At 38.1% G+C, this 26,410-nt stretch overlaps 1 protein-coding gene and 1 pseudogene across 1 annotated transcript in view; one reads left to right on the forward strand and one right to left on the reverse strand.

Moving 5' to 3' along the window:
* FBXL17 (F-box and leucine rich repeat protein 17) overlaps positions 1–26,410 on the reverse strand; it is a 480,048-nt gene that overhangs the window by 81,114 nt on the left and 372,524 nt on the right. The gene's annotated exons all lie outside the window — the stretch shown is intronic.
* Positions 5,586–5,695, forward strand: LOC118977528 (uncharacterized; annotated as a pseudogene).

The raw sequence follows: 26,410 nt of genomic DNA on the forward strand, positions 1-26,410 counted from the left end.
TAACACTGCATTTTTAGGACCTACAAACTTATTTTCTATAACACTAAAATTCTCAGTTTGAATATCAAGGTGGTATTATTTACATTTAGGTCAAACAAAATTCAGTGTAAATTTTAACGCATCACCCCAAATGGTGTTACTGAGCATGTCCTGGCAGTGCAGGGTTTCCTCAGCTGATGAATGAGTCAGGGACAATCATCATCAATCATCTTCATCAGCCTCCTGATAGCAACAACAGCTCCCATTTACTGAGTATAGACAATACGCCAGATATTGTGCTATAGGACACAGTATGTCATTTTTCATTTTACCTACAAGTACAATGTAGGTAAAAAATGGAGTAGCAATGTTTACAGCAACACTATTTTCAGGTTGAATTCATTACATTCTCAGTCATCACAATGGCGCCTTGGTACATATGAGACCCCGACAATCGCGGTGCCTCTAGGCTAAGCAACCTGAGGAAGAGTAAGTGAATGATCTGAGTTTTCACTTGCTCTCTGTCTTTTGTCTCCACCTTTCCTCTTCTTCTAGCTTCCTAACTACCAGAGTATCCAGGGCGCAGGCCATGGGTCAGGAAGGGCTATGGTATTCGTAAGTGCCTCTGGGTGGATGACTAGAGCATAAAGTATTAGTGTGCACACAACTTTTTATTTCAGGCTGCTTTAGAGTAGAAAATTCAGTGTCAGTCTCTAGCCTTGACAGATTCTCATTATTTCATGGCAGACTTTTTTGTGGGGGGAGGTATCACCCTGTTTCCAATATTTCCTATTTCCAATCATGCAAAACTATATACAATAATTCTATTCTTATACAATCTCAATTATTTCAGTCTCTTGCTATCGCATATCCTTTTAAAACCCAGGATCCTCTGTCTTTCATAGTCTTCTCTCAAACAATTCCATGTGGCTTTGTGTTCTCCTTTCTCAAAGTCAGCCAACGAAGCTGAGGAGGACTCAACCAACCTGGATCAGACTAATGCAAAGTTCACTGACCACGTTTCATCTGTTTCTTGTTCTTTCTCTGTCATAATTAATACTTACATAGGTCTCCCTGCTTTTTAAAAGTCTGCTTTACACCACTTCACTTTTATGAAAGACCTACATTAGTTCCTGTTTTCACTAACCAACAAAGTCCAAAGAGGATTTTCACTTTTATGAGCAAGTGTGAAAAGCAAAAATAGCACTCAGAGTTTGTTTGGCAGCAAACTTTTACAAAGGCAGCTTGTACCCCAAGCGACAAGGGTGGCACCACCAAGCTCCCTCCCAGGGACCTACACCAGGCATCTCAGCCATAAGCCCCCGTAGCTTTGAAGTGCTTCTATGAACGTCTATGCTTTATCTCGATTTATTTTGTGCATCCATTAACAAGATGTGTCCTGAGGTAACTGTTTCTTTGCTTTACACCATTTCAGTTTAAGAAAGTTTTCTTAAAGCAGAGTATAGGAATACTCTGCTTTTGAATAATAGGGGAAACCTGTATTTACATCCAGATGAAATCTAATGAAGAGTTATTAAGAGTAGCAGTGAACATTATTTTAATGCATACTACGCACTAGGTACTATACTAGCCACAAATAGTATCCCATTTAATTCTCACAACCCTATGAAGTAGGACATAGTATTACTCCCATTATCCCACTTAATGGATAATGAAACTGAGGTTTAGAAACATTAAATAACTTGCTCAAAGTTACATAGCTAGTAAGTGGCAGAATGTCATTTAAACCTTGGTAGTCAGACTCTGGAACTCCTGCTATTACTACTCACAAAATGAATTTTTATAATAAATTCATTCATTCATATGTTGAGCACTCACTATCTTCAGGTCCTGTGTAATAGTATAAAAAATAGTCAGGCATGAGCCCAAACCTCAGGTAACTCAGTGTTCTGGAGAGGGGGGTACATATCAGTACATAAATAGTGAGAAGTGAGATAACTGAGTGCATGCAAAGAATGCACAGGTTAGACAGCAGCAAACACCATCTGAGAGAATGAGGGAAGGCTTGATGAGTAAGGGTCCTGATGCTCAACAGGCATCTAAAAATAAAAGGAAAGACTTTGGTTTGCAAGGATAGGGTCTCTTCTCCACAGTATCTGCTACACTATGGAGATGGGAAATGGAACTGCCTGTTTGAGACAATGAAGCTTTGTAATCATTTCACAATACATGTAACTCAAATCATGATGCTGTACAACTTATATAGTGTGCTAGTTCTTTTTTTAAAGATTTTTATTTATATTTATTTTTAGGCCTAGAAGAAGGGAGGGAGAAGGAGAGAGAGAGAGAGAAACATCAATGTGTGATTGCCTCTCATGTGCCCCTTACTGGGGACCTGTCCCACAACCCAGGCATGTGCCCTAACTGGAATCCAACCAGCAACCCTCTGGTTTGCAGGGGGTGCTCATTCCACAGAGCTACACCAGCCAGGGCTACAGCGTACTATTTCAATTTTATGTCAATAAAACTGGACAAGAAATGGAGTAGTTGGAGGGCATACGTAGCAGACTACCATGAGCTTATCTGGACAAGTGGTGGGACCATTCAGGAAGGATATTAAACGCTAAGGGGTTAGGTTGTTTCTGTTGACAAAGGGTTTTGAAGTGTGAAGACACACAGTTTGAGTTGCATTTTAAAAGGTGGGTGTTCTCAAACCTGGTTGCACATTAGAATCATCCGGGGGGTCTTTCAAAGAAATACACTGGAGCCCCGTTCCCACTCCCACAGAATCAAATTCAGTTCATCTGAGGGAGGGCCTGGGCATCGTACTTTTAAAAGGTCCCTAGGTGATTAAAATATGCACTGAAGGCCCAGAACCACAACTTCTCAGCTTCTAGTGTCTGATTTATGAAATAAAAAACATACTTTTAGTAAACATTGGCCACACAAACAGCAAAACATAACCAAAAAATTCAGAAGATTTTGCCTAAGATACGATTCTAAATAAGGTCTCAAACAAAATTACTGCTAAATCAAGTGAAATGAAAACAACACTCTTGCTTGTGATTACATACTGAAGGTAGTAAGGGATGGGTGCACCACGCCAAGGGGTTAAGTTACAGCACTAGACATTGACGCAGTGTGGAAAAGCCATGGCATTGAAAGGGGCCAAAACATCAACCACATCTCAAAAACCCCTTTTTCTTAAAATTCTATGATTCTCTATCAATGCATCTTGGGTGACAATAATTAAAAATCAATTACATCTTTACACCATTCTGTAGATTCCTGCCTAAACTCTGCCCCAGCAATTGCAGACCACTCTCAGCTGAGTTACAGAATGGAAGTAGCAGAAGGAATAAAAGTTATTCCAACTCTTGGGTAGAATGACGGATGCTCCACAGTTTCCTCGGATGCGAAGCCACTAGGGACCTGGCTGCAAGCATGTATTTTTATAGACACCTCAGCTAATGTAAAAGTCCCAATGCAAACTTTAGTGCTTGGGAACATTAAATAGATTTGGGATGCTTCCCCAGAGGGTTTTAGTTCCATTAATACAAGACTTGGTGGCTGAGGACGGATATAATCCTGATCCCACGTTACAGATACAGAAAGAGAAACGCCTTACTGTCTTCAAGTTAGCACTCATATTTCAAAAGATAAGAAGAACCTTTCAGCATTGAGAAGACTAAAGAATTCGAATAGAACCTATTTCAGCATCTTACACACACACACCCTTCCCCCAAGGGCTCAAGTGACAGAATACAGCTAAATTATTTCAACTGTCTGAGGACAGGAAGACAAATCTGCGGACCTAATTCAGTCATGACTCAAAATTCTGTTACAGAACTACCACCCTTGGCCCTTGCCAGTTCTGATGTTGGCTCTCAAATGGCTAAGAGTGGCAGCTACACGTGAAATGTCTGCTACCCACTCGGTGGGGCCACCATGCACACAGATGCCCCTTTATGAGGCTCTACCTCATGGCACAGGCTAATGTCCGAATACAAACAACACCAGTGAATCTACTGAGCTTCCTCCTAATCTTCCCACAGAAGCCCTTTCCCTACTACCGTGGTCCCTCGAGTCATGTAAGATAGGCTCTAAAGGAACAAACAAAACTTTGTCTTCTTGGAGAGTTCAGAGAAGAGATGGAGGGGTCTCAATGGATGTTCAAAACTTCCTGGAGGCACGACCCACAAGCCATTTTTCCCTCATCACCAGCCCTCAACGGCACCCATTCCAGAATACCACCAACTTTGCCAATATACTTCTGCAACGGTTCCTCAGCCATCCCTTTCTCTTCACCTAGCTTTTACCATCTGGGTTTGCAACCTCATCATTAAAAACTTTTTTTTTTTACCCCAAACAGTCTAATCATTCTGGCTGATCTTCCTGTCTTCAGTACATCTTCTCCTCAATCTATCCTCCACTCCAGTGGTCAGCAAACTATGGCCAAGGGCCAAATCCTGTCTGCTGTTTGTTTCTGTTTGTAATGTTTAATCAGAATAGAGCTGCACGCATTCATTTATGTACCATCTATGGCTGCTTTCATGCTATGGTGGTGCAAGAGACTGTATGGACCACAAAACCTAAATTATTAATAATATGGCCCTTTAAAGAAAACGTTCACCAACTAAACTGCTGTTACAAGGATTTTAATCAAAGGTATATTTCTAATGACACTGTCTCCATGCTTAAAAGACTTTTGGGACTACATTTGGTGGTGAGGGATCAAACTGCAATTGCCAAATGTAGTTTGGCAATTAAACTGACCACATTAAATAAATTCCTGATCTTGAAGGTGTCTTGCATATTAATGCTAACTTTGTCATTCTGTGCCTATGAGGTGGGGCCCCCCAAAACCTGAAATTATCTTCTGGAGGGTGGGCCCCTTGTAGCACAGACTTCTCCTGTTAGGTCAGTATTCTAGGAACCCATCTGTATCAGTGTACCAGCTGGTGTTGTTGTGAGAGGCTGCATTCAGCTTCAGTGAATTTTTTTGAAGACTCAGTGTGTTTGCCTCATGATGGATGATTTACCAGCATATCTGCTCACACTGCGCTGAGCGTTCAGCAGTTTTTTACTAAAATCAGCATGACCCCTGTGCCCCACCCTCCCTTTTCACCTGATCTCACCTCCAGTGACTTTTCTTTGTTCCCTGAGACAAAAAAAGTCCTCAAAGGGAGTTTTTCCCATGTGATAAGTGAAACAAAAAATGGCAGAAGCACTAAAAGGCATAAAAATTGACAAGTTCAAAAGCTGTTTTGAATGATGGGAAAAAAGTCTCAATAGTTGTGTTGTATTAAATGGAGAGTACTTTGAAGGTGACTGAAGTATTAACATGTAAAAATACATAATTTTTATAAATAAATTCCATTTTAGGTGCCCCCACATATGCTCTGTGTTTTGCATAGCATGACCTTCATTCTACTTATCCTCTCAGGTTCAGTTGCAATGTCATCTTTACCATGTGGTCTTCCTTCACACCCTACCCTCCAATGGTCAGATCCTCCCTACACATCTTTATTTCAAAGGACTTGATTTTTTTAATTTTGCATTAATGAGTATTTCATTTATTCATCTATCTATGGATATGGCTACCTTGCTAAACCATTTGGAATTAACTTAAATATACCAGGATTATCGCATCTCAGCCTTTTGGCTAAGATCAAGTGTAGTATCTGTTCTTATCAGTTTAAATATACCAGGATTAAACCTACAAATGAACATAATGAATATTTTATAACCTTATTCACATTCAGGTTACTACTATTTCAAAATAGTCTGAGAATTTCTACTAGATGTCTGCCTTAAGAATCACTATATTCATACAAGAAAAGCAGTCTTAACAGTATGCAGTTACATCACATTTTAAATTAAGTACAAATTAACTCTCCAGTTTCATCACCAAGCTTATGCTAAAAGAGTTTTAATCCTTTCTGAAAATTAAATTTACCCTTAAAGAAAAAAATTTACCTATAATGGTAGATGTTAAATAATTTATAGTAGTCTTTTAATGTAATTCAAAAAAGAGGAATTTCAAAAACATTTTAAACATTGACAGCCATATTGAAATAAATACTTTTGTTAGGCTATTAACTTTTACAAGAATGTTACATGGCCTATAATGTATTTTTGTTTAATTAGTTAAATGACATTATGTAAAGGATGAAATACTCAATAAATGGTAAACCACATTTTTTAAAAAAATCGAATTCAGGTGAATAACAGATTTAAGTATTAAAAAAAAACAAAATAACATATTTAGAAGAAAAGGATCTTTATAAATTTAGAATAGGGAAGGCCTCTAAAAGGCAAATTAGAAGAAACCAAACAAAGCAAAAGATGATAAATTCAAGTACATTAAAATGAAAAACTTGTTCATGCAGATACCATAAACAAAGTAAAGGCTTAGATTTGGAGAAGATATTTGCAAAGCATATAAGTGACAAAACTGAACATCCAGATTGTCTAAGTATGACTATAGGTCAATAGGATAAAAGCAATCTCCTAAACAAGAAAAAGAGATACAAATAGGCAATATAAAACAAGATAGTACTTGAAGGTCTAATTAACATGCCTAAAAATTCACCTCATCAGAAATCAGGTAAATACAAATTAAAGCCATTTCACACCAATCAGACTGGCAAACATTAAAAACTGACAACACCAAGTGTTGACAGAGATGTTGAGCTATGAGAGAAACCTTATCCCTGGTGGTGGGAGTATAAATTAGCACAACTTTGGAGAGCAAATTGGCAACATCTAGTAAAGCTGGTGAAGCACTCCTACATTTATTTTTAGCTACAAAGAGATTTTGTAAGGATGTTTGTGGCAGCACTGTTTGTAAGAGAAGAGAGAAAAAAACCCCAATGTCCATCAACTTGAGAATGTAAAATTAAATTTGGATTATTTATAGAATGGCAAAAATGGGTGAATTAGGACACATACCAACATGGATAAGTCTCAAAAGTCCGATGTTGAGCAATATTAAAGAAAGGAAGAGAGAAGCAGAAAATGTATACAGTAAAATATCAATTTATATAAATTTTTAAAACCTGTAAAAATGATCTATGTTGTTCAGAAATAACATACACATGAACAAAAATATAAAGATATATATGGGAATGATAAATACCAAAGCCAGGAAAGTGGTTACTTATGGAGGGGAAAGACAGATATTAATTAGAAATTTTAATTGTATCTGTAATCATTTACTTTTTAGGCTAAGGTAGGTCTACTTATGCTTATATACTATTCTCCATGCTTTTCTGAATATCTGAAATTTTCACAATCACTTTGAAGACAATTTTTTTGAAGGAAGTTGCCATAATGTATACCTCCATAATAATAAATCCAACAATCATACATATTCTAGCTTCTGACAACAAACTGATCTGATTTTAATCTCCTCAGACAGTGTTATCAGTGCTAGAATTAGAATTTATCTCAAACTGTGGCCAGCCTGACCTTCTCCTTTTTACCAGTAAGGAAACGGCAGGGAGAACTCAATCACTCAGCGATGCCAGACTGGGCAGTGATAGGGTTAGGGCGGCTGCGTCCCTACCCTCACTACTGCCATCCCAGACACAGGGTGGAATTAAATAAGGCCAATCCCAAGCACAATGTCCCATGTTCTAGCATTATTAATTTTATCACTCTTACTTAATCTTAAATCACAAACAAGACTCTTGAAAATTCTGCTAAGGACAGATTCTCTGGATATATTTTGTATTTGATATGGCTCTATATCATGAGTCCTTATAATTATTTATCAAATAAAAATAGTAAGATGCAGGACAGTGTTTATAATACAGAACCACTTTGTAAAAAATGATGAGAAACGAGAAAATTATGTGTTTGGCTTGCTTGCATGTGCAGAAAAATAGCTGTAAAGTACAAATCAGAACAGCGGCTGGCTGTCAGCAGGAATGAGTATTGGGCAGAGCAAATGACAGGACTGGAAGTGTGACTTTTCACTATATACCTGTTTATAGGTCCTTTATTATGAAAGGCATTATTTTTCCCACTTTCTTCTCTCAGTGAACTTTTCAGCTTCTTATCATATCCATCTGATCTTTCTCATGGGCTGATCAGAAAACAGTGGCTAAGGGTCAGGGCCTGAAAGGTAGAGTCCACCTTGGCACGGCTATGGGCCCCAGTTTCAAGGGCTAAGTTTCTTATGTGCTAAGATTTTGGTTTTTGCTCCCAAGTTGAAATACCTCATATGCCCACTGCTTATCTTTGACAGGTACCACGATGCCTCACCTTACCTGGGCTGTAAGGTGCTCAAATTTCTTCTGGTGCCTGGAATATGCCTGCCAATCTACTTGGCAACCTTGTCACACCTTGACCTCCAGCTCCTGGGTGCTTACTGGCTCTCATTATCCTGTCTCAGGTTTGGCTGACCGTACCTTGTGCGGCTGATCCTTACTAGGATATCCACCCCAGGCTCCTTTCCTCTTTCTTCTTACTCGTCTCACCTACTAGTCCCTAAAATGTAGAGTTCTCACCGACATACAGGTGTGGGCAAAGGTAAGTTTATCTTTTGGGTATGCAAAATACAGAGTTCATTCTTATATCATCATTAATTACTGTGTTATTTTCGACAGGACCAAAAGTAAACCTACTTTTGCTATGATCATTTCCACCAATCAGGTGGCAGCTACTTCTTCAACTTAGAATGTAGTTTCCTCCCTACGGTTCGTTTTTACAGAGCAGGGTTCTAGAATCGAGCTCCCAGAGAGAACCCTGGACTGAGGACCTAAGGCTCCAGGTTGAGTAAAGAACAACTTCTCTGGTCCTTAATTTCCTCAACTCTAAAATGAGAGATTTAGTAGACATTATTTGTACAGTTCAATATAGAGCTAAATTCCTGACTCTTTCTTTTTCAATTCTCTTCTACCTCCTTCCATCCCTAGTCCTTCTCACTTAAACATTTCAAACATACTCAATAGAACAGATGTTTAGACACATGTTCCCGTGATTTAATCTCACTATGATCCATCAGTGAAGACTAAAATGCTTGGAAATGTGAAGGAACAAATGGGAATTGCTGCCTGCCAACTTTCCTCATGGGAAAAAAAACCCACACCACTTTCCTCTAGAGAGAAAAATCTCTTGAGGAATTATGGTTAAAAAATAAAAGGCACCGTTTTCTCCTAAGGACACTGTCTTACATACTTTTCCTTAGGAATATGATGTAATAAAGAAGTTAGTCTTTTGAAAGCACACAGTCTCTTATTTTAACTTTAACATTTATCATCCATTCATTTAGTTACACACTAAGATATTTTCTGAGCACACAATCATGTAGGCAATTTGTTCTTCTTAACTAATTTGTATTGTTAATCATCACTGTCATCTTGTGGCTGAAGCTAGAAACCTGGGAGTCAGCCTGGAATCCTCCCTTTCCTTGACCACATATCCAGCTGACCGCCAAGTCCTGAGGACTCCAACTCGAGAACAGACCTCCAACCAGCTACTCTGCAGCTCTTCTATCTGCTCAGGAATATCTTAATAGCCTGGACTCCTAAACTCCTTTAATAGTCTTACAGTGGCCACTTTGCACTGTGGCCATCCCCCAATCTCTACAGAGCAGCCAGAGCAGTATTTTTAAACCCACGAACTGGCTGTGCCACTCTGCAGGGAACACTCTTCAATGTGGTGTCAATGGCTTTGAATCAAATCTACACTGTGGGCTAGCCTTCAAGGCATACAGGATGTGGTTTCCTGTCCATGTTTGTATCATTAAGTAGCTATGAGAGCTCAAGTCAGTTATAGGCTCTCTCTTTACATTATAAATTTTATGCTATGAAATACAGCTAAGAAGTGAACTTATCTATAAAGTACTTATGAAACTTCTTGGTACAGAGCAAGCACTCAATGAGTGTTAATTATCTGAATATTTTATAGTCAATAAAGACTCACAGAGCACCCATTCTGTATTCTACATTGGGCAGTTCAAAAACTAGTGAACCCTTTCTAATTTTATTAATATTTCTCCCAACACACACCCTGTCTTGTCTCATTTCTATATCAACAAGAGATCACTACACTTAACTGAACTATATGAAGTCTTACATTGGGCTAAAATATCAACAACGCACCAAAAGTGGCTCAGGGAACTTTCACAGTTAATGGGAAAAGCCCTTACGGGCTCTAGTTGAATGCAAGCATCTAAGAGAAAAGAGCACAGTGGTTTGCACACACCTTCTCCACCCCGATGTGCACACACAGGCACACACAAGGAAATCTTACACCATGATATTGTTTATATCTACAACAAGAGAAGCCACATATTGCATTGGTCAGATATTCTGTTTTATTATAGGCACCATATTTTAATAGTGATGATGTTACCATGTAAATTAAAGACCAATTTAGGACATGGAGGAAGGAAAGGAGCTGCAAACAATGAAGTATATGAGACAGTTAAGGAACTGAGATAGTTAAGGGGTAATCAGCCGGAGGAAAAAAAGACCTGGGAGAGAGGATAGACAAGACATTTCAAATATTTGAAAAGCCTTTTTATAGAAAACACATTGTACATGTTCTAATGAGCAGAGCTAGACCCAAAGTATAGAAGCCATGAGGAAGAAGCCTTCAATTTTCATTATTAGAGACATTCAAATATAGGAGAAAAAATACTCGGAAGAATATGGAAGCAAATGGTTCTTCATCAGAAAAGTTTGAAGTACAGGCTGAGTGATCACCCTCTAAAAACCATGTGGAAAGAATTTCCTTTCTGTATAAGCACGGGGACTAGATAATAGCAGCTAACATTTACTAAGCACTTAATGACGTGCCGAGAGCTTTACAAAATTATTCATTTAATCCTCACAGCAACTTTATGAGGTGGATACTACCATTCTGCTGATGAGGAAATGGATACAGGTTAAGTGATTTGCCTGTGGTGCAAAAGGAAATAGCCCAAAATGGGAGTCCAAGCTAGGCCGCTGGACTCCAGAACTTGGACTGGTGGCTACATGCTACGCAACGTCTAAACTAGCCAATTTATGAATGTTTTTCATCTATAACTTTCCTGTCCCCATCTCTCACAACTTTTTGCCATCTCTTGGCAACTGGCACCCATATGCCCGTAATTTCCTGTTACTCTGATATGTTAGAAGAGGATGCTTTTCTGGAATAGATGACGTGTAACACTTCCTGAAGATATACAGGAATCCACACGTAGGGAGAGAGGCGCGGCAGAAGGGGGACACTAGTCTGCACAAACCCTCCAAGAAACAGAGTCTCTGTAACCGAAAAGGAGAAGCCTCTGACCATCCAGAAAGAGAATTTCTGAGGTGGACTTGGATCTGCAATCACTTAAAATATGCAATACCTAACAAAGAAGTCTGAGAGGTACAGTTGCCTTTAAAAATATTTTTTCTTGCCATTAGATTAAAAATGATAATTGCAGGAAGTTATTAAAATGTTAACATTCTGAAAATAGAATAATCACTATATAATATTCCCCATAAGGTGAGAGTTTACAAAGTAAAATGTCCTGAAGTAATTTGAGACCCAGATAAAAATGGGGTGGATAAGTGAGATAATGGCAAAGAGCAGACGGCACAGATATTCTCTTCCAGTAAAAACTTTGGGGTGTAGTACTGTGCTTAGACGTCTTATATGGTCTCATCTGGCACAATTATGAAGCAATAGTAAAAAATACAATTTGCTCATTTGGAACATGTTTTAGAACTGGGTGAGAAATAATTTCCCTAAATTGAATATTTTGGAACCAATTACAACCCCAAATCTGCTATTAACCTCAAAATAGGTCATTGTAAGTTTGTGTCTAAATCCATTTGTCATAATAGAGCAAATTAAGAATCACATGATAGACGTGATTAATGTGTGTCAGTTATCACGAGCACCATGAGCCCACACTAATAACAACATCAAAGGGAGATTCCAAATTCGATGCGGCCATGAAGGCAAAACTAATTTTCAAATTATAATAGCAGCATCCAAGAAAGCTAATGTTTTCTTTGTGTGATAGTCACGGCTGGACATCTGGAGGCCGGCCGGCCACTAATGTCCTAATCAATGGCAGGCACACACTGGAAAGGTTGTCATCGTGTGGCAAGCTGAGCACAGTTGCTGCTGCTGTTGTCAGGCTGGGCCGGCCGGGCAGCGGGTCACTGGCTGCTGGAACAAACTAACTCTCATTACTGGCTCGGGCCCAGCGCTCCATGTGCCTGAGAGTTCTACTGTGTAACACATTTTCAGCGCATGTAGGTAGTGTGCCTCCTTTATTCTTCTCTATTTGTCTTTTGGGAGAACACCAGGAGCCTTTGAAAATATTTGGGAGTATCACAGCAAGCGCTTGCTTCAGGCAACAGTCACCTTGGAGTTAAGACAGAAAACTGCCTGCAGTCTCTGTGAGTGGAGGGGCTTTCTCCAATCGCTTGGTACCTGAGGCAAATAGCCCCTCCAGCGGGCAAGGATAGGCTTGGTACTGCCAGGCAAACCACAAAAGAAAAGGCGATGACTATCCTGCTAGACTGAGTGGCATGAGGTCAGGGAAATGGTCTTCTTTATCTTTGCACCCCGGCCTGAAGCATGGTGCCTGGAGTGGACGGCGAGGAGGCCAAGGGCAGTCAGTGTATGACAGAGTTAAAAGCAAAGGGACTCAAAATCTGGGCTCTGCCCCTGACTAGCCTGTGTGACCCCAAGCAACTTATTCCAACTCTTCAGGTTTCAATTTCTCTCCGCAAAAATGAAGAATAGTTGTAAGAGTTAAATTAAATAATATACTAAAGTATTTAGTGTATAGTTGTGCTAAAAATGGCAGTTAATTGTATCAAATATATTTTAATGATGAAAGCTGCCTAGGCAGTGTGAGGTTAGGGAAGATAGAGAAAAAGTCCAAGACAGTCATTTTTCCTGGATCAAAGTTAGCAACAAAAGTTCTCTGCATTGCACCTGTAAGATGAATACAAATAACCTTTACTTGACCAAAGTAATTATTTTGAATCTAATTGGCTTTTTAGCATTTTTCTTACAGTGATTCAAATATATACAAAAACAAATTCTCATGAGAGTAAATACTGGTTTGAATAAATAATTCTTGCCTTATTTTAGCTCAACAAATTTCTCAAAACTTGACTATTAACACTTGCAGAACTTTAAGGACTGGAATACACCTATATTATCAATGGAACAGAATAGAGAACTCTGAAGTAAACCTGTCTCTACGCTCAATTAATATTTGACAAAGGGGGCAGAAGCATAAAATGGAGTAAAAATAGCCTCTTCAACAGATGGTGTTGGAAGAGCAGGACAGCTATGTGCAAAAAAATGAAACTCAATCACCAACTTACACCATACATAAAAATAAACTCGACATGGATAAAAGACTTAAATATAAACTGTGATACCATAAAAGTCCTAGAAAAAACATAGACAGGAAAATCTCAGATATTCCACACAGCAATATTTTCCTCTTGCCCATATGTCCTCTTGAGCAAGGGACATAAAGGAAAGAATAAATAAATGGGACTTTATCAAAATAAAAAGTTTCTGCACAGCTAAATAAAACATCAGCAAAATGAAAAGGGAACCAACCATATGGGAAAATATATTTTCCAATGATACTTTGGACAAGGGTTTGACGTCCAAAATATATAAAGAACTCACACGACTCCACTCCAGGCAGACAAACAATCCAATTAAAAAATGGGCAAAGGACCTTAACAGACTCTTCTCCAAGGAGGACATACAGAGACCCTAGAGATGTATGAAAGGATGCTCAGCATTACTAGCTATCAGAGATGCAAATTAAAACCACAATGAGATACCACCTCACACCAGTCAGAATGGCCATCATCACCAAATCAACAAGTGCTGGCGAGGTTGTGGAGAAAAGGGAACCCTAGGACACTGTTGGTGGGAATGCAGACTGGGGCAGCCACTGTGGAAAACAGTACAGAATTTCCTCAAAAAACTAAAAATAGAACTGCCTTTTGACCCAGCAATTCCACTGTTGGGATCATACCCTAAGAACCCTGAAACAACAATGCAAAAGAACGTATTCACCCCAATGTTCATAGCAGCACAATTTACAATAGCCAAGTGCTGGAAGCAACCTAGGTACCCATCAGTGAATGAATGGATCAAAAAACTGTAGTGCATTTATACAATAGAATAGCACTCTGCAGAAAGAAAGAAGGAACTCCTATCCTTTGCATCAGCATGGATGGAACTGGAGAGCATTATGCTGAGTGAAGTAAGCCAGGTGATGAAAGACAAATACTATATGATCTCACCTGTAAGTGGAATCTAACCAACAAAACAAACAAGTGAGTAAAATATAATCAGAGACACTGAAATAAAGAATAAACTGACAGTGACCAGAGAGGGGAGGGAGGAGGAGGATAACGGGGGAAAGAAGGGAAAGGGCCATCAAGGAACATGTATAAAGGACCCACAGACAAAGCCAAAGTGGGGAAGGATTGAGGGTGGAAGATAGGGGTGGGTAGGGAAGGGGAAAGTAGTGGTAGGAAAATGGAGACAACTGTACTTAATAAAAAAATAAAAAAATAAAAAATTGTTTTTATACTTGTAATCACTGGTATATGTATGAACATATCTGCCAATTTAAGAGAAGAATCATAAAATAATTAACCCTTGTTTTTCAAAATATTTACATTTACTCTTTGCATTCTTTATAATGACCTTTCTATGACTTCATCTTTTTATAGGATAAAAATTGACTTTTTTTTGCTAATAGTCTTAAAATTGAAGTGGATACTTTAGGTCCTGGAAATTTTCCACATCTGTTTCCAACATTAATGAAACTGTTTTAGTATCATCTCAAGGTATAAATCTCACTAGACATTTGTAGATTCCAGCCACAGAGTTGGTTAGATATGACAAGTACTTTTAATTTAATCGTTTCTTATTTAAGGGTTAAATTTGACTGAAGTACTATTAGGCTTCTGAGGACATCTTTGAATTACAGTCTTCTGAAGTGTGTGAAATTTGGGTTCACAGTGTTCGTGTCATTTTAATATACCATCAAATAGCTTAATCAAATGATGTTTCCAGTGGTTGTCTTTAAAATATCGGCACATTTCCAAAACACAGACCTGGAATAAGTAATCAGAGGTTAAGGCAAGGTTGTTTGAATTATTTAAATGACATAAATAGTATTAATATATCCACATATTCTGACTAAACCACACTGCGTAATATAATTCAGCCTAAATAAGTCTAGCTTTTCTTAGAAAGTCAACAAGTTAATTTTACTTTCCTGATGCATAATATAAAAATATTCAATGCATATAACAAGGAAACCCATATGTATATCTTGTGATTTGTGATGATGACTTTCTAAGAAACACAACCCCAGTGCCACATCATGCTGTCTGTCTCCTCCGAAACGAAGACTGACTGGAAAGTCAGGAGACGCAAACTGTGTGCTTTCTGTGATTCTCCTTACTCTGCTTAACTGTTGTCCCACACACTGGTTACCTCCCCCCCAGCACCTGCCCTGTGACAACACAGTCCCTCCTACTCTGTCTCCTCATTCGCATTAACCCTCCAGACTGAGGCCTCCTCCTCTAGTCTCACTAACGCTCCTCTTTTCTGAAGTTAGAGGTACTTCTGTGAACTCAACTATTACTCACGTGTGGGAAACTCTGAAATGATCCTTTACAGAATGTTCACTAGCTCTTCAATCAAGCTTTCACACAAAGTCACCAATTCATACTGATGTCTCTTTCCTCTAAAATCATAGAACATTGATTGAGTCTACCAATTTGTTTGATACTTAACCATATGTCCTATGGTGTCACTAATTACCAAACTTTTCATTGTTTTGTATTTCTCATAAGACCTAGAAAAGTTTGCGTATATAATAGGTACCTGATACAGTCCCATTGTGCTGAAAAATATTTCATTGTAACTTGTTGTTGGCCGATGTGTCTCTAAAACATGAATAAAGACACTTGCAAATATTTTCTGATAGTTTTGAATAAAAAAGCTGATAGTTTTTTAAAAAAGGCTGAGTTCTAAATATTCTTCTTAGAAGAGCACCATATGTAATATAATATTTCCATGAGAAAGTTAACAGTTATGCACAAAATAAAATGGAAATAAAATATTCTGTCAAGTATTATAGATATTACCCAAATAGGACCATTTGAAAGAACATTTTTCTTGACTTGTATTTAGAACACACAAGAAATAATTTAAACTTAACCATCATGGAGCAAGCAACAGCATTAAGAGGTCAGTGCCGTCTCATTAGGAAAGTTCAGTTCAGACAGCAGGCTGCCCCTGCCCTGGACAGCAGGCAGCGGCAGTGGGGCAGTGCGGAGCCCACTGTGATAGAACGCGGGGGCCCTCGAGAGGAAAACATCCCATTTCAATTTCCCGCATCTAACTTGGGGAATCATTAGTAGGCAAAGCCTTCGGATTTTAATTGTTCGGGCTGGTATACAGGGAGGATGACGATCTCAAAAATAAATTCTCTTCGCTGTCCTAATTAGTCAAAGAGAGTTGACATACCATGGCATATTCATGAGTCTACAAGAGAGGAAACAGAATTTAAAAGGAGAGATGAATGAAAAGACAGCAGATGGAGAGAAAATGGCTTTGATCACAGATGACAAGAAATGAAGGAAAATTGAGATAAACTAATATTAGAAAGTTAAAATGGTTAGGACAAAATTAATAGGTATGGAAAGCAGAAAAGAAGTAGAAGAAAGTTAATTTTAACAAAACTAACTATCTCGTTTTTAGTGTTATCTGTAAAATTAGGCTTAAGGAACTACAGATTGTATAATTAGTGCTCAGATACAAAACGTGACTTTAAAGCTGGAGATTTACTCCAAAGCCACGCAGGAAATCCAGTCTCATTAATTTCCTGATATACCTGAGATACTGTAAGTAATGAACATGTAATACATTTTGAAAATTGACTCTCTAAATTTTATTCAAATTCAAGGAAATAAAATTATTCTTTTAAATTATAAACAATTTCTTAGAAGTGCTAAAAACTACTGACCTTTAAGGGATTTCATTTTTTATTATATTTGATCATTGTTTCCAACAAAGAATAGAATATATGAACAAAATTAATGCATTAAGCAGGACGAAGTGCTGGTTCAAAAGAATCACAAATTCAATACATATCACAAACTCGTTCTTCCTCTCACCTTAATAGGTCTTACTCTTAAGAAACAAATCACTAGAATTCAAAGTTGTTTCACTTTTTAAAAACTAATATCTAAGAAGATCATGGCAATGCTTCACTTTACCACGAACTGATTCTGAAACTCTTTAATGTTGATTTTGCAATCGGAGTAGAGGCAGTGCCCTGTGACAAGACTCTCGGAAGGAGATGAATGGGATCATCCTATTGATAAGGTCGCCATCGATCTGAAGCAGACCTTTCGTACATTAGCAAAGGGCGGCAGCACTTCGGTAAGTGTCATCAACAGCCTTTCTCTATGAAAAATGCACTGACTTATGGAAAACTAATTTTTAAATTAAAAATTTGTCTCATAAAAATAGTGTTGCTGTACCTATTTTTTTCCAAATCCATTATTTCAGAGACCCAGATTCTCAAGGTAGCCTACCCTTATATCTGGTTTTAGAACAGCCCACCTCCCAAAGAGCTTCTGAAACAAGCTGTGTCCACTAATGAAAATCGATGTCTATGGCTAAAAGTGTAAAAAATAAAAAGGTTCCTCAAAATGCTGATTGATATCAATCTTAAAATTCTGATTTTATTAAAATGAAAACATCTTAGCAATACTTTAAATGACTTAACTCTACAACCAATGACCTCTTGAATTAATCTAAAGAAAGCAAAACCAACCCTTCAGCTTTCTTGTGGAAAGGAAGTGGACAGAGAGGAACGCTTAGAATGTCAAGGGCCTGACTTTGCAACTTAACCATCATGAAGCAAGCGAAGTCAATTTCTTTTTCCTTCAAGTAAAGAGTATTATGTCAACTCTTCCAGATATACATACACATGATGGATGGATGGATGGATAGATAGATAGGTACAGATAATTTTATTAATACCTTTAGAAATGTGATTTGCAAAGTGGATATATACTTCAGAATTACCCAGTATACTCGTTAACAGTTCAGATTCCTGGAATCTCCGCGGGTATGGTAAGGAGCCTGCAGTTCTACTTTGCTTCCCATGTACTTACTCTGCACAATAAGGTTTCAGAACCAGTGCTGTGGAAGGAGTCAGTGGCCACTTCACTTACACACAGCTTGGTGCTGGTTTCTCTAGCTTTCTTTCCGAGGCAAAAGATGTTGCGGTCCGAGCTCAGGTAAACTGAAAGTCCCGACTCTTATCCTTCCCTTCCAAATTTAACTTTGGGCAAGTGACTTTGGGTCCCTGAGATCTGGGTTCCTCAGCTTGAAAATAAGAATTTGAGTACCTCATAGAGGTGCCTTGGGGATTAAAAATCATTTGTGTTAAGAGGCTAACACACAGGAGGCTCTTAAAGATAGTATTAGTTCAACTTTCACATTGACAATTAGCTTGTTCTGCAGCTAGTCCTCAGAATGTACCTCAAATCAGCACCAAAACACTAACTATTCTGGGGTAGTGTGCTACTAACTCCCCAAGACTAGGTGATTTGATGAAACCCTGAGAAGTTTTACTCACATATCACAAAAGCAGTTTTGGGGGAGCAGGCAGAAGATGGACTGCTTATCGGACAGTTTAGGGGAAAGTCAAGAAAAGCACTAAGAAATGGCTCCAAAATAAATGTAAATTTGGGGATTTTATCTATACCTAGGCACTGATAGTGTTGGGAAGGTGGCAAGTGATTTTGCATCTATTTCACATTTAAAATTAGGACATAATTTATCACCTTCAGGACTGTGAGGCTGCTTCCTTAAATTTACATAGTTTCACTGCTTTGTTTAAATATAGTCACTTTTTGATTATTTCTTTCTTTCCTTTGGGCTTTCTCAACCTTCTAGTGTGATTAAGAACCTCTGCAGCAGAAGCACACAGCTAGGAGGACCAAGGGCGCTGGCTCCGTAAGCAGCCCAGGTGAGGATAATGGGGACAGAGACTGGGAGGGGTGGGTGTAAACAACATCTGCTTCCACCGACTGCTCCACGGTATTCAGCCAATTAGTGTGATCAGGAAGTAACATGCTAATAAACAGTTCTAATGCTGGAAAAAAGAGAAAGGAAACAAGATTTTTTCATTAGTTAGAAAAATGGCTTCAGGCCAAATTATAAAAGAAAAACCACTCAGGAAGAAAAGAATCTTCAATTCCTTTTAGAATATACAGGGGTGGGGGAAAGTAGGTTCATAGTTTGAGTATGTGGAACGCAGCATTTATTCTTATATTATATTTATTAATTATTGCATTATTTTCCATACGAACAACTATAAACCTACCCACCCTGTATACTTAGAACTACACTACTCAAAAAGTACCATACTTAAAACTGGTATTAGTGAAGAAGAAGTTTCATGTCATCTTTCAGAGCTTCAAAGAGATTTTTACTCATTGATAATAGCTGACTCCTCAAACAGGGGACCACTGCATTCCTCCATCTAACTCAGGCACAACCTCAGCTGCTTTGAACACCAGTACACAGTTATGTACACATAATGAAAGTAACTGTAGTAGAAACTTCCTACCGATTCAGTTGGACTGAGAATGAAAAATATTTCAAAATAAACCCATTCTCACTGAGCAGTTTTAAGGTGACCTACATGACTCAATGGAATGAGAGACACCAACATGCAGAATGTGCTCTTGGACAGCAGTTCAGGACCCAGGCACCCAGCGCAGCGCGTGAGGGCTTGCATCCAGGTAATAAATTCCTAACTGCTGATGCGACAGAGAAAAGATCCAGGCTGAAACAGGACAACGGCCATGTGATCCAGGTGGAGAGCATAATTATCTGCCTTATGATTATGAGTCAACTGTGGTACACAGACATGGAGAGGCTTGGGGGGAAAAGTGAATCATGAGTAAAAATAGAAGGAGAAAAGAGAGCTCCGATTCTGTTTTTTGTCAGTTGTTCTCAGCACATAAAATTGTTCTTTTATTTTTTTGTACAATAAGTTTAAATATCTCCTTTCCCTTTATCAGCCATCAGTGGTTCCTGTTATTCAGCTTTAAGATTCCTCTTGCCTAATACAAAATCTTTACTTTCAGAACTGAAGACATATTGTACAGACTTCAGAGTGACCTGCTCTTTGGCCAGCTAAAAATTTGGTAATTAAAACCTCCTACAGCTTTTCCTGTTTCCTTTGTGAAGAGAGAAAAGCCTAAATCATTTATCTCTCTACAGTTATGCTAGCCACAAACTAACCTGTCCTTAAAAGCACGAAAGCACAAATAGCTCACCTGTGTAATGTAGAGATATTTCTTATGCACTTCTTTGCCTTACAGCCTCATTTTTATTTACTTATTTTTAAATCCTCACCCGAAGATATATTTATTGATTTTAGAGAGAAGAAGAAAGAGAGGGGGAGAGAGAGTGAGAAAGAGAGAGAGACATAGATGTAAGAGAGAAAAATTGATTGGTTGCCTCCCAGACGCTTCCCAACCTGAGATGGAACCCACAACCCAGTACGTGTCCTGACTTAGATGTACAGGATAATGCTCCAGCCAACTGAGCCACACTGACCAGAGCTTAAAGCCGTATTTTTTTAAAAAATCATCCACTTCCTCTTTAATTTTATTTCAAATTGATGTTACACAACTAGAGTTCAGCAGAAACAATACGGCGAATTAGAAAGAGTGTATTAAAAATCACATTTTACTTTAAAATGTGACCTGTGGCATGTTCGTATTTTGTACACATTGAAAAATATATCCTTAAGCACTCCTTTCTCAACCACAAGTGAAAAGTAATCAAGTATCCTCCCCACGCCCCCATCCTTCAATAGCCACCCTGTCAGTGACCACTGCTTATGTCTAAGCTGTGACTAGTTCCTCAGCAGCCTAAGCATAGTGTAAATCTAATGGAGGCTGTGGGATCACTGAAGGTCTGGCCTCCCTTCTTTGAGAAAAGGTGCAAGAGCTTTAAAATAAACACTTCTGTGGGTGCCCCTGGCATGTCCCTGACCCAAAGAGATAACTTTTCCTTACGTTAGGCAGGCCTGTGCTTTCTCAGAGGTATCTAAATTAAAAGAATAACATTCAAAATTACAAGGAAAACAATCCTGACATAATTCTAAAAATAAGAAAATAAAGGAACGAAGGAAAAATTTCATTAAGTGCAAATTTCAGTGGGATTATTGCACATCTCTCAAGATTTTGCATCTTTAGCTTTATGAATGATGGGGAGATCTCACATTTTCTTAAAATAAATTCTGCCATATTAGAGTTTAAAATGTCAAGTATGGACAAAGTTCTATGGAAATTAGTGGAGATATGAAAATCGGGTGCTTTAGCATCAAGAAGTGACTTGAATCACGTGGTCTCCATGGTAACAGCCTTGGCGCTGACATCAAAGGGCCTTCTCTTGCATGCACAATAAATACCCTGTGATATTTCTGACGAGTGTTTGGGCCCTGGAATTGTTCTCTTCATAGCTGGGGAGGCCCTCTGAATTCAGGGCTGATCACTAACTCTAGTTTCAGATGCTGAAAAGGTGAAACTACATATCACAGAACCATGGGTCTAATAGAGCACAAAACTTCTTTTATAAAGAAGAGTGTTCAGGAATCATTTTGAAGAACCTGTGTATTTTCAACTTACTTGTATTCAGTTACACTGAGAATTAAAACATTTTGAGTCACAAGCATTATTTAATATATAGGCCTGCTATATAACCACACATGCACTCACTCACTCATGCACATGCAGGCAACTCTTCATTGTCCAGATAGGTTTTATTTCTGCATGTATTTTACAATCTGCCTCACCTGCCTTTCACATGGTTCTAATCAACCTCACACCCCCGCCCTTTCACTTACTCATGAAATTCATTAGTTTGCTTTGTACATTTCAATGCACACTATTAAAAACGTGTTAATCACCCCATCTTATGTTATACTTTAATAGGAGTAGCTTTATTATATAAACAAAGCTCACATCCCCAGTGTGCAAAGTTTTGTTGTAATGGTTCTAACATGAGGACTATGTCTGCCACTTGTTTCTGAAAACATCAGTTTCAGGTCCATTCCAACAGGGTCTTGTTGGACATAGAATAAAGCTTAAAGTGATTTGCTAAATTTGTGGCTAGAAATGGTCTCAGAGTTCCCTGGGTCTTTTTAATACACTTTTTTTTTGCCTTTGGAAAATTAACATGGCCTCACAAAGGCAAGACAAGCTTTGGGAGGCTTATTCAGCACTTCGTAAGAAAATCTATACTTACTTCCGGGAATGTTTTAGTAGATCTGTTTTCAGTGACTAAAATTAATCTGTGTACCTTCCTTTTCACATGGCACACAAGTCCCAGAGCCTTACTGTGTTGTGGAAACTGATATTTAGATTAATCAAGAAAAGGAATGATATGGGGAGAAGGCAAATTTGGAGAACTGTTTTTTGTTGGCTCTCAATTCCTCTTTATTTTTGCTCCTCTGGATACCTTGCTTTTCATGTGAGCCAGAGCCCCCTCATTTGCACACAGTTCCTGGACTCCCGTTTCTCTCACCAAGTCTCCTGACTGCACAGTTGCTCAGTCATCTGCTCTCAGGAATAATCCCCACAGGTTCCCAGCAGACTGGAAATACAAATACAGCAATCCATCGTACTTGGGTGTGACAGGTTAACTACAATTGGAAAAATACTATAGTGCTTATTTAGCGACTATCTACTGACTGTGTGTCAGGTACTGCGCTAGGAAATACGGATAGAGATATTTATAAGTCACAGCACCAAACCTTAGGGAGTTCCCAATCTAGAAGAAAGGAGCATGTTTATCCTCAGGAGAGGTGATGCAGATTACCAGAGGGCAGGCACAGGAAGTTATGGGGTTACAGAGGAGAGGTAGGGGGGATGGGTCCCAGGGAAGGTTTTCTTGAGAAGGTAAAGTCTGAGCTGAGCACAGAGCAATAGTAAGAACCAGCATGGTTGCGAAGAAGTGGGGGCCCAGGGATACTTGAGGCAGGATAGGCATGGACACGGAAACTTCAGTTCCCCTGACTTTTGATTAAGGAAGGCAATAGCAGTAGGGAGTGGGTACCAAGAGTGGGGACAAGGACAGGGGAAACAGTCATAGATGATTCAAACTCATGGTTAAAACACGATCAGTCAAAACCTAAAACAATGTGGTAAAGTGGAACTAATGTAAAATGTTTTTCCTGATAAACATTTATTTCTTAAGAAATACCTGATTTGAGAATGCTTTCATTTGGATGTGAGAAACCCTGTCTCAGGTACTCAGATTTCTCAGCCATACATTTTTATTGCAAGTGGTTGGAGTGTGTGTATGTGGGAATAGTTGGGAGGCAATAAAGGATAGAAGATGGGTTTTTGGAGTCTCAAGAAGAAAAGATGAATATTTTTATAATGCTTTTATTTATTAGTTCCTTATGGTAAATGTGACTCATAAGAGAGTGAAATGCATTTGTAATAAAAAAGGGGAACACAGTAAATGTTCACTAAGATATATTCAATATATTTTTGTTGTCTAATTTTTTAAAAATTAAGAATAATTTAAAGTAAAACAGTCTCTGTTTAGAAAGTTCTGTAAACCAGTAATGAGAATACTTGCATAACACTGTGAATGTACTTAATGCTGCTGAATTGTACACTTACAAATAGTTAAAAAGGTAAATTCTGTTAAATATATTTTACTTTACCAAAAAATTAAAATATGTATAAAAATGATATATATATATATGTATATATACATCTGTTAGGATTTATAACACGAAGCTTTATGTTGAATAGAATACCATTAACAACACTGTTTAACAGCCTGTGCTTTCACCGTCTACCCTGCTGTGTGTCTTATACAACATATGAAACATGCCCTTTAATACCGGCAGGTGCTCTATTACCATGGTACAGATGAGACATATATATTAATAGGAAAAGAAATATTACTTACATGAAAAATTTAGCAGAGCATTACAGAAAAGTTGTTTCTATTGCCTCACATGACAAATGGGATTTTTGTTTTCTTTCTTACATTCTTTAATGCAGTTTAGAATATGTCCAGTTCTTTGAACAAGCCAGTTTCTTTGAAGCTAAATAACAGAGCAAGTGTAAGATATATTTTTTGCTGTTCTTTTTTTTATTTTTAATGAACAACTTTCCATTTTATTTAGGGAAACTTGCCGAACAATAAGCTAATTATTTTCTTCATAATTACAACAGAAGTGGATATCAATAAAGTCACACCACTGATAAAGTTCTTTTACCAACTTCAGCAATTTCAAGATCTATATGGGAGTCCTTGTAGGTATGTCAGAATTTGGCAAAGTACAAATTTTTTTAGAGGAGGCAGTTATTTTAAAGAGTGCATACCACCCATTAATCTAACACTTATGTGAATAATAAACAGCTTATGTGAATAATGTCATGTTACAAAACCCATCCCTCCTTTAGGGAAGGTTTTTGTTACAATTATATGTCCATGATGAAGAAAACACTTAAAATGCTTGGAAGAGGTAATCACAACTATCAAAGAATAGAGTGTTTTGCTATTTTTATTTACAGAATCCTGATCTTTTACTAAACAAAACACAACTTTATAAATTTCAGAACCTTACAAGAATACTTAAAACATGGGCTCAGGAGTCGGAAGCCTACGGTGCTGGCACACTCACCCATCTGTTAAGTGCAGGCTTGCTGCGGGCCACGCACTCTTATTAAGCACCAGTGAATAAGGCGGACACAGTCCCTTGCTTTCAAAATGACCAATGAAGAATCAAACAAACCAACAAAAAACCATATAGATATAAATTACAGTCCTATATAACATATGTATAAGGTGCTAAGACTAAACATGTGAGGAAATATAATTAGATCACTAATTTTAATGAGCTGACAGCTAAGACTTTGAAGTCAGAAAAAAACTGGATTTTAATCCTGGCTTCTCTCGTCAGTAGCTGTGTCACTTAACAGCTGTGTGACTGGACCTCGCTAAGCTTCCATTTTCTTACCTGTGAGACGAGGACAGCACTACCTTCACCTAGAAGGTCACTGGGAGAGAGATCAAGTACGTGAAATGCCTAACAGTACAGACTGAAAACGTGGTGGGTTCTATTATTGCCATAACATCTCCATTCATTTTAAAATACAAAACTAGGCATGAAACACATTTATCTCTGGGAGCATGGAAATCAACTGCGTTTATTCTCTACGACACTGTTTTCTGTCACCTTTAGCATACTCAAATTTTGGATAAGCTAATCAACAATTTTATTATTGAGAAACTCACTCTAGGGTTTATTTAACAGAAATTGAAGTGTGGGAAGTAGATTCTTTTGGAGTGAATGAGATTAATCATCAGATAATTCAGGACACCTAAAAATTCTGGACACATGCTTAAGTTTGTCTTCCTCTGCTGGTACAAAGGAGACCTAGCACATTTATCACCTAAGCAAATGCCCAAACAAAAAAAGTTGGAGAAATGTGAATAAAGTGGAATAGTTTTTATGTCAGTAAGAGCTTTCTAAAATTAATTATGGTCCCACTCTAACATAGACGGGGGATTCACTGCACAGCTGCCGATTTTTCACTTCACTTTTCATATGGACAGCCTTGGCATCAAGCAAAGGTTCCCGTTTTCTTGATCCAAAAAGATGATTTTGCCCAAAGAGATCACTTTGTCATATGGGCTTGCATGTGGTGAGCTGGCACATTTGTTGCTGCCTTAGATGACCAAACAACAACAATACAAGTCATGGGGGATGCAGTGTTTGGGCAAAGCACACTTAGAGCCATGAATAATTCTCAGGGTTAACAATAATTACTTAGAGAATAAACACTATAAAATTACTGATTATCTATTCCTTTAAAAAATTACCCAAAGTGAAAAATATTTAAATGTAAAACAAATACCAAATGTAATACAAATATCCTAAATGGATCCTAACTGCACGAGTGACAATCCTGAGCCAGGAAGCTACACCACCTAATATTTTAAATGAAGAATCTGAATAAAAATGATAGTTCCCATGAAATGTCCCATTATCATTAGCACACAGTTAAGACTTTATATAGAATAGATAGCTTTACCGCTAAGGCTATTTATAGAAGCTAATAACTGAGACCCCAAAGACCTCAGTTTGCATAGAAAGAAGGCAAAGCTACATTCACTCAGGTATACAAATGGCAACCACATAGACAAAAGCTCTAAGAACTCATAATCTCTTCTTTTCTGATTTCATCAGGGATGGCTGGCTAATTGGAGGAACTCATGAAAGTTCCTTACAATCCAATTAGCACTTCAGTGCAATTAAGTGGTACAGGCTTCCCTATTCTGCAGAGACTGGCTTTGATCTTGCAGTGAAAAGTGTCCTTCCTTAAAGCTGAGGTTTTGATTTTTTTCT

This window comes from Sturnira hondurensis, unplaced genomic scaffold (assembly GCF_014824575.4).
Source record: "Sturnira hondurensis isolate 20B ecotype Veracruz unplaced genomic scaffold, ASM1482457v3 Scaffold0021354, whole genome shotgun sequence".
Lineage (NCBI taxonomy): Eukaryota > Metazoa > Chordata > Mammalia > Chiroptera > Phyllostomidae > Sturnira > Sturnira hondurensis.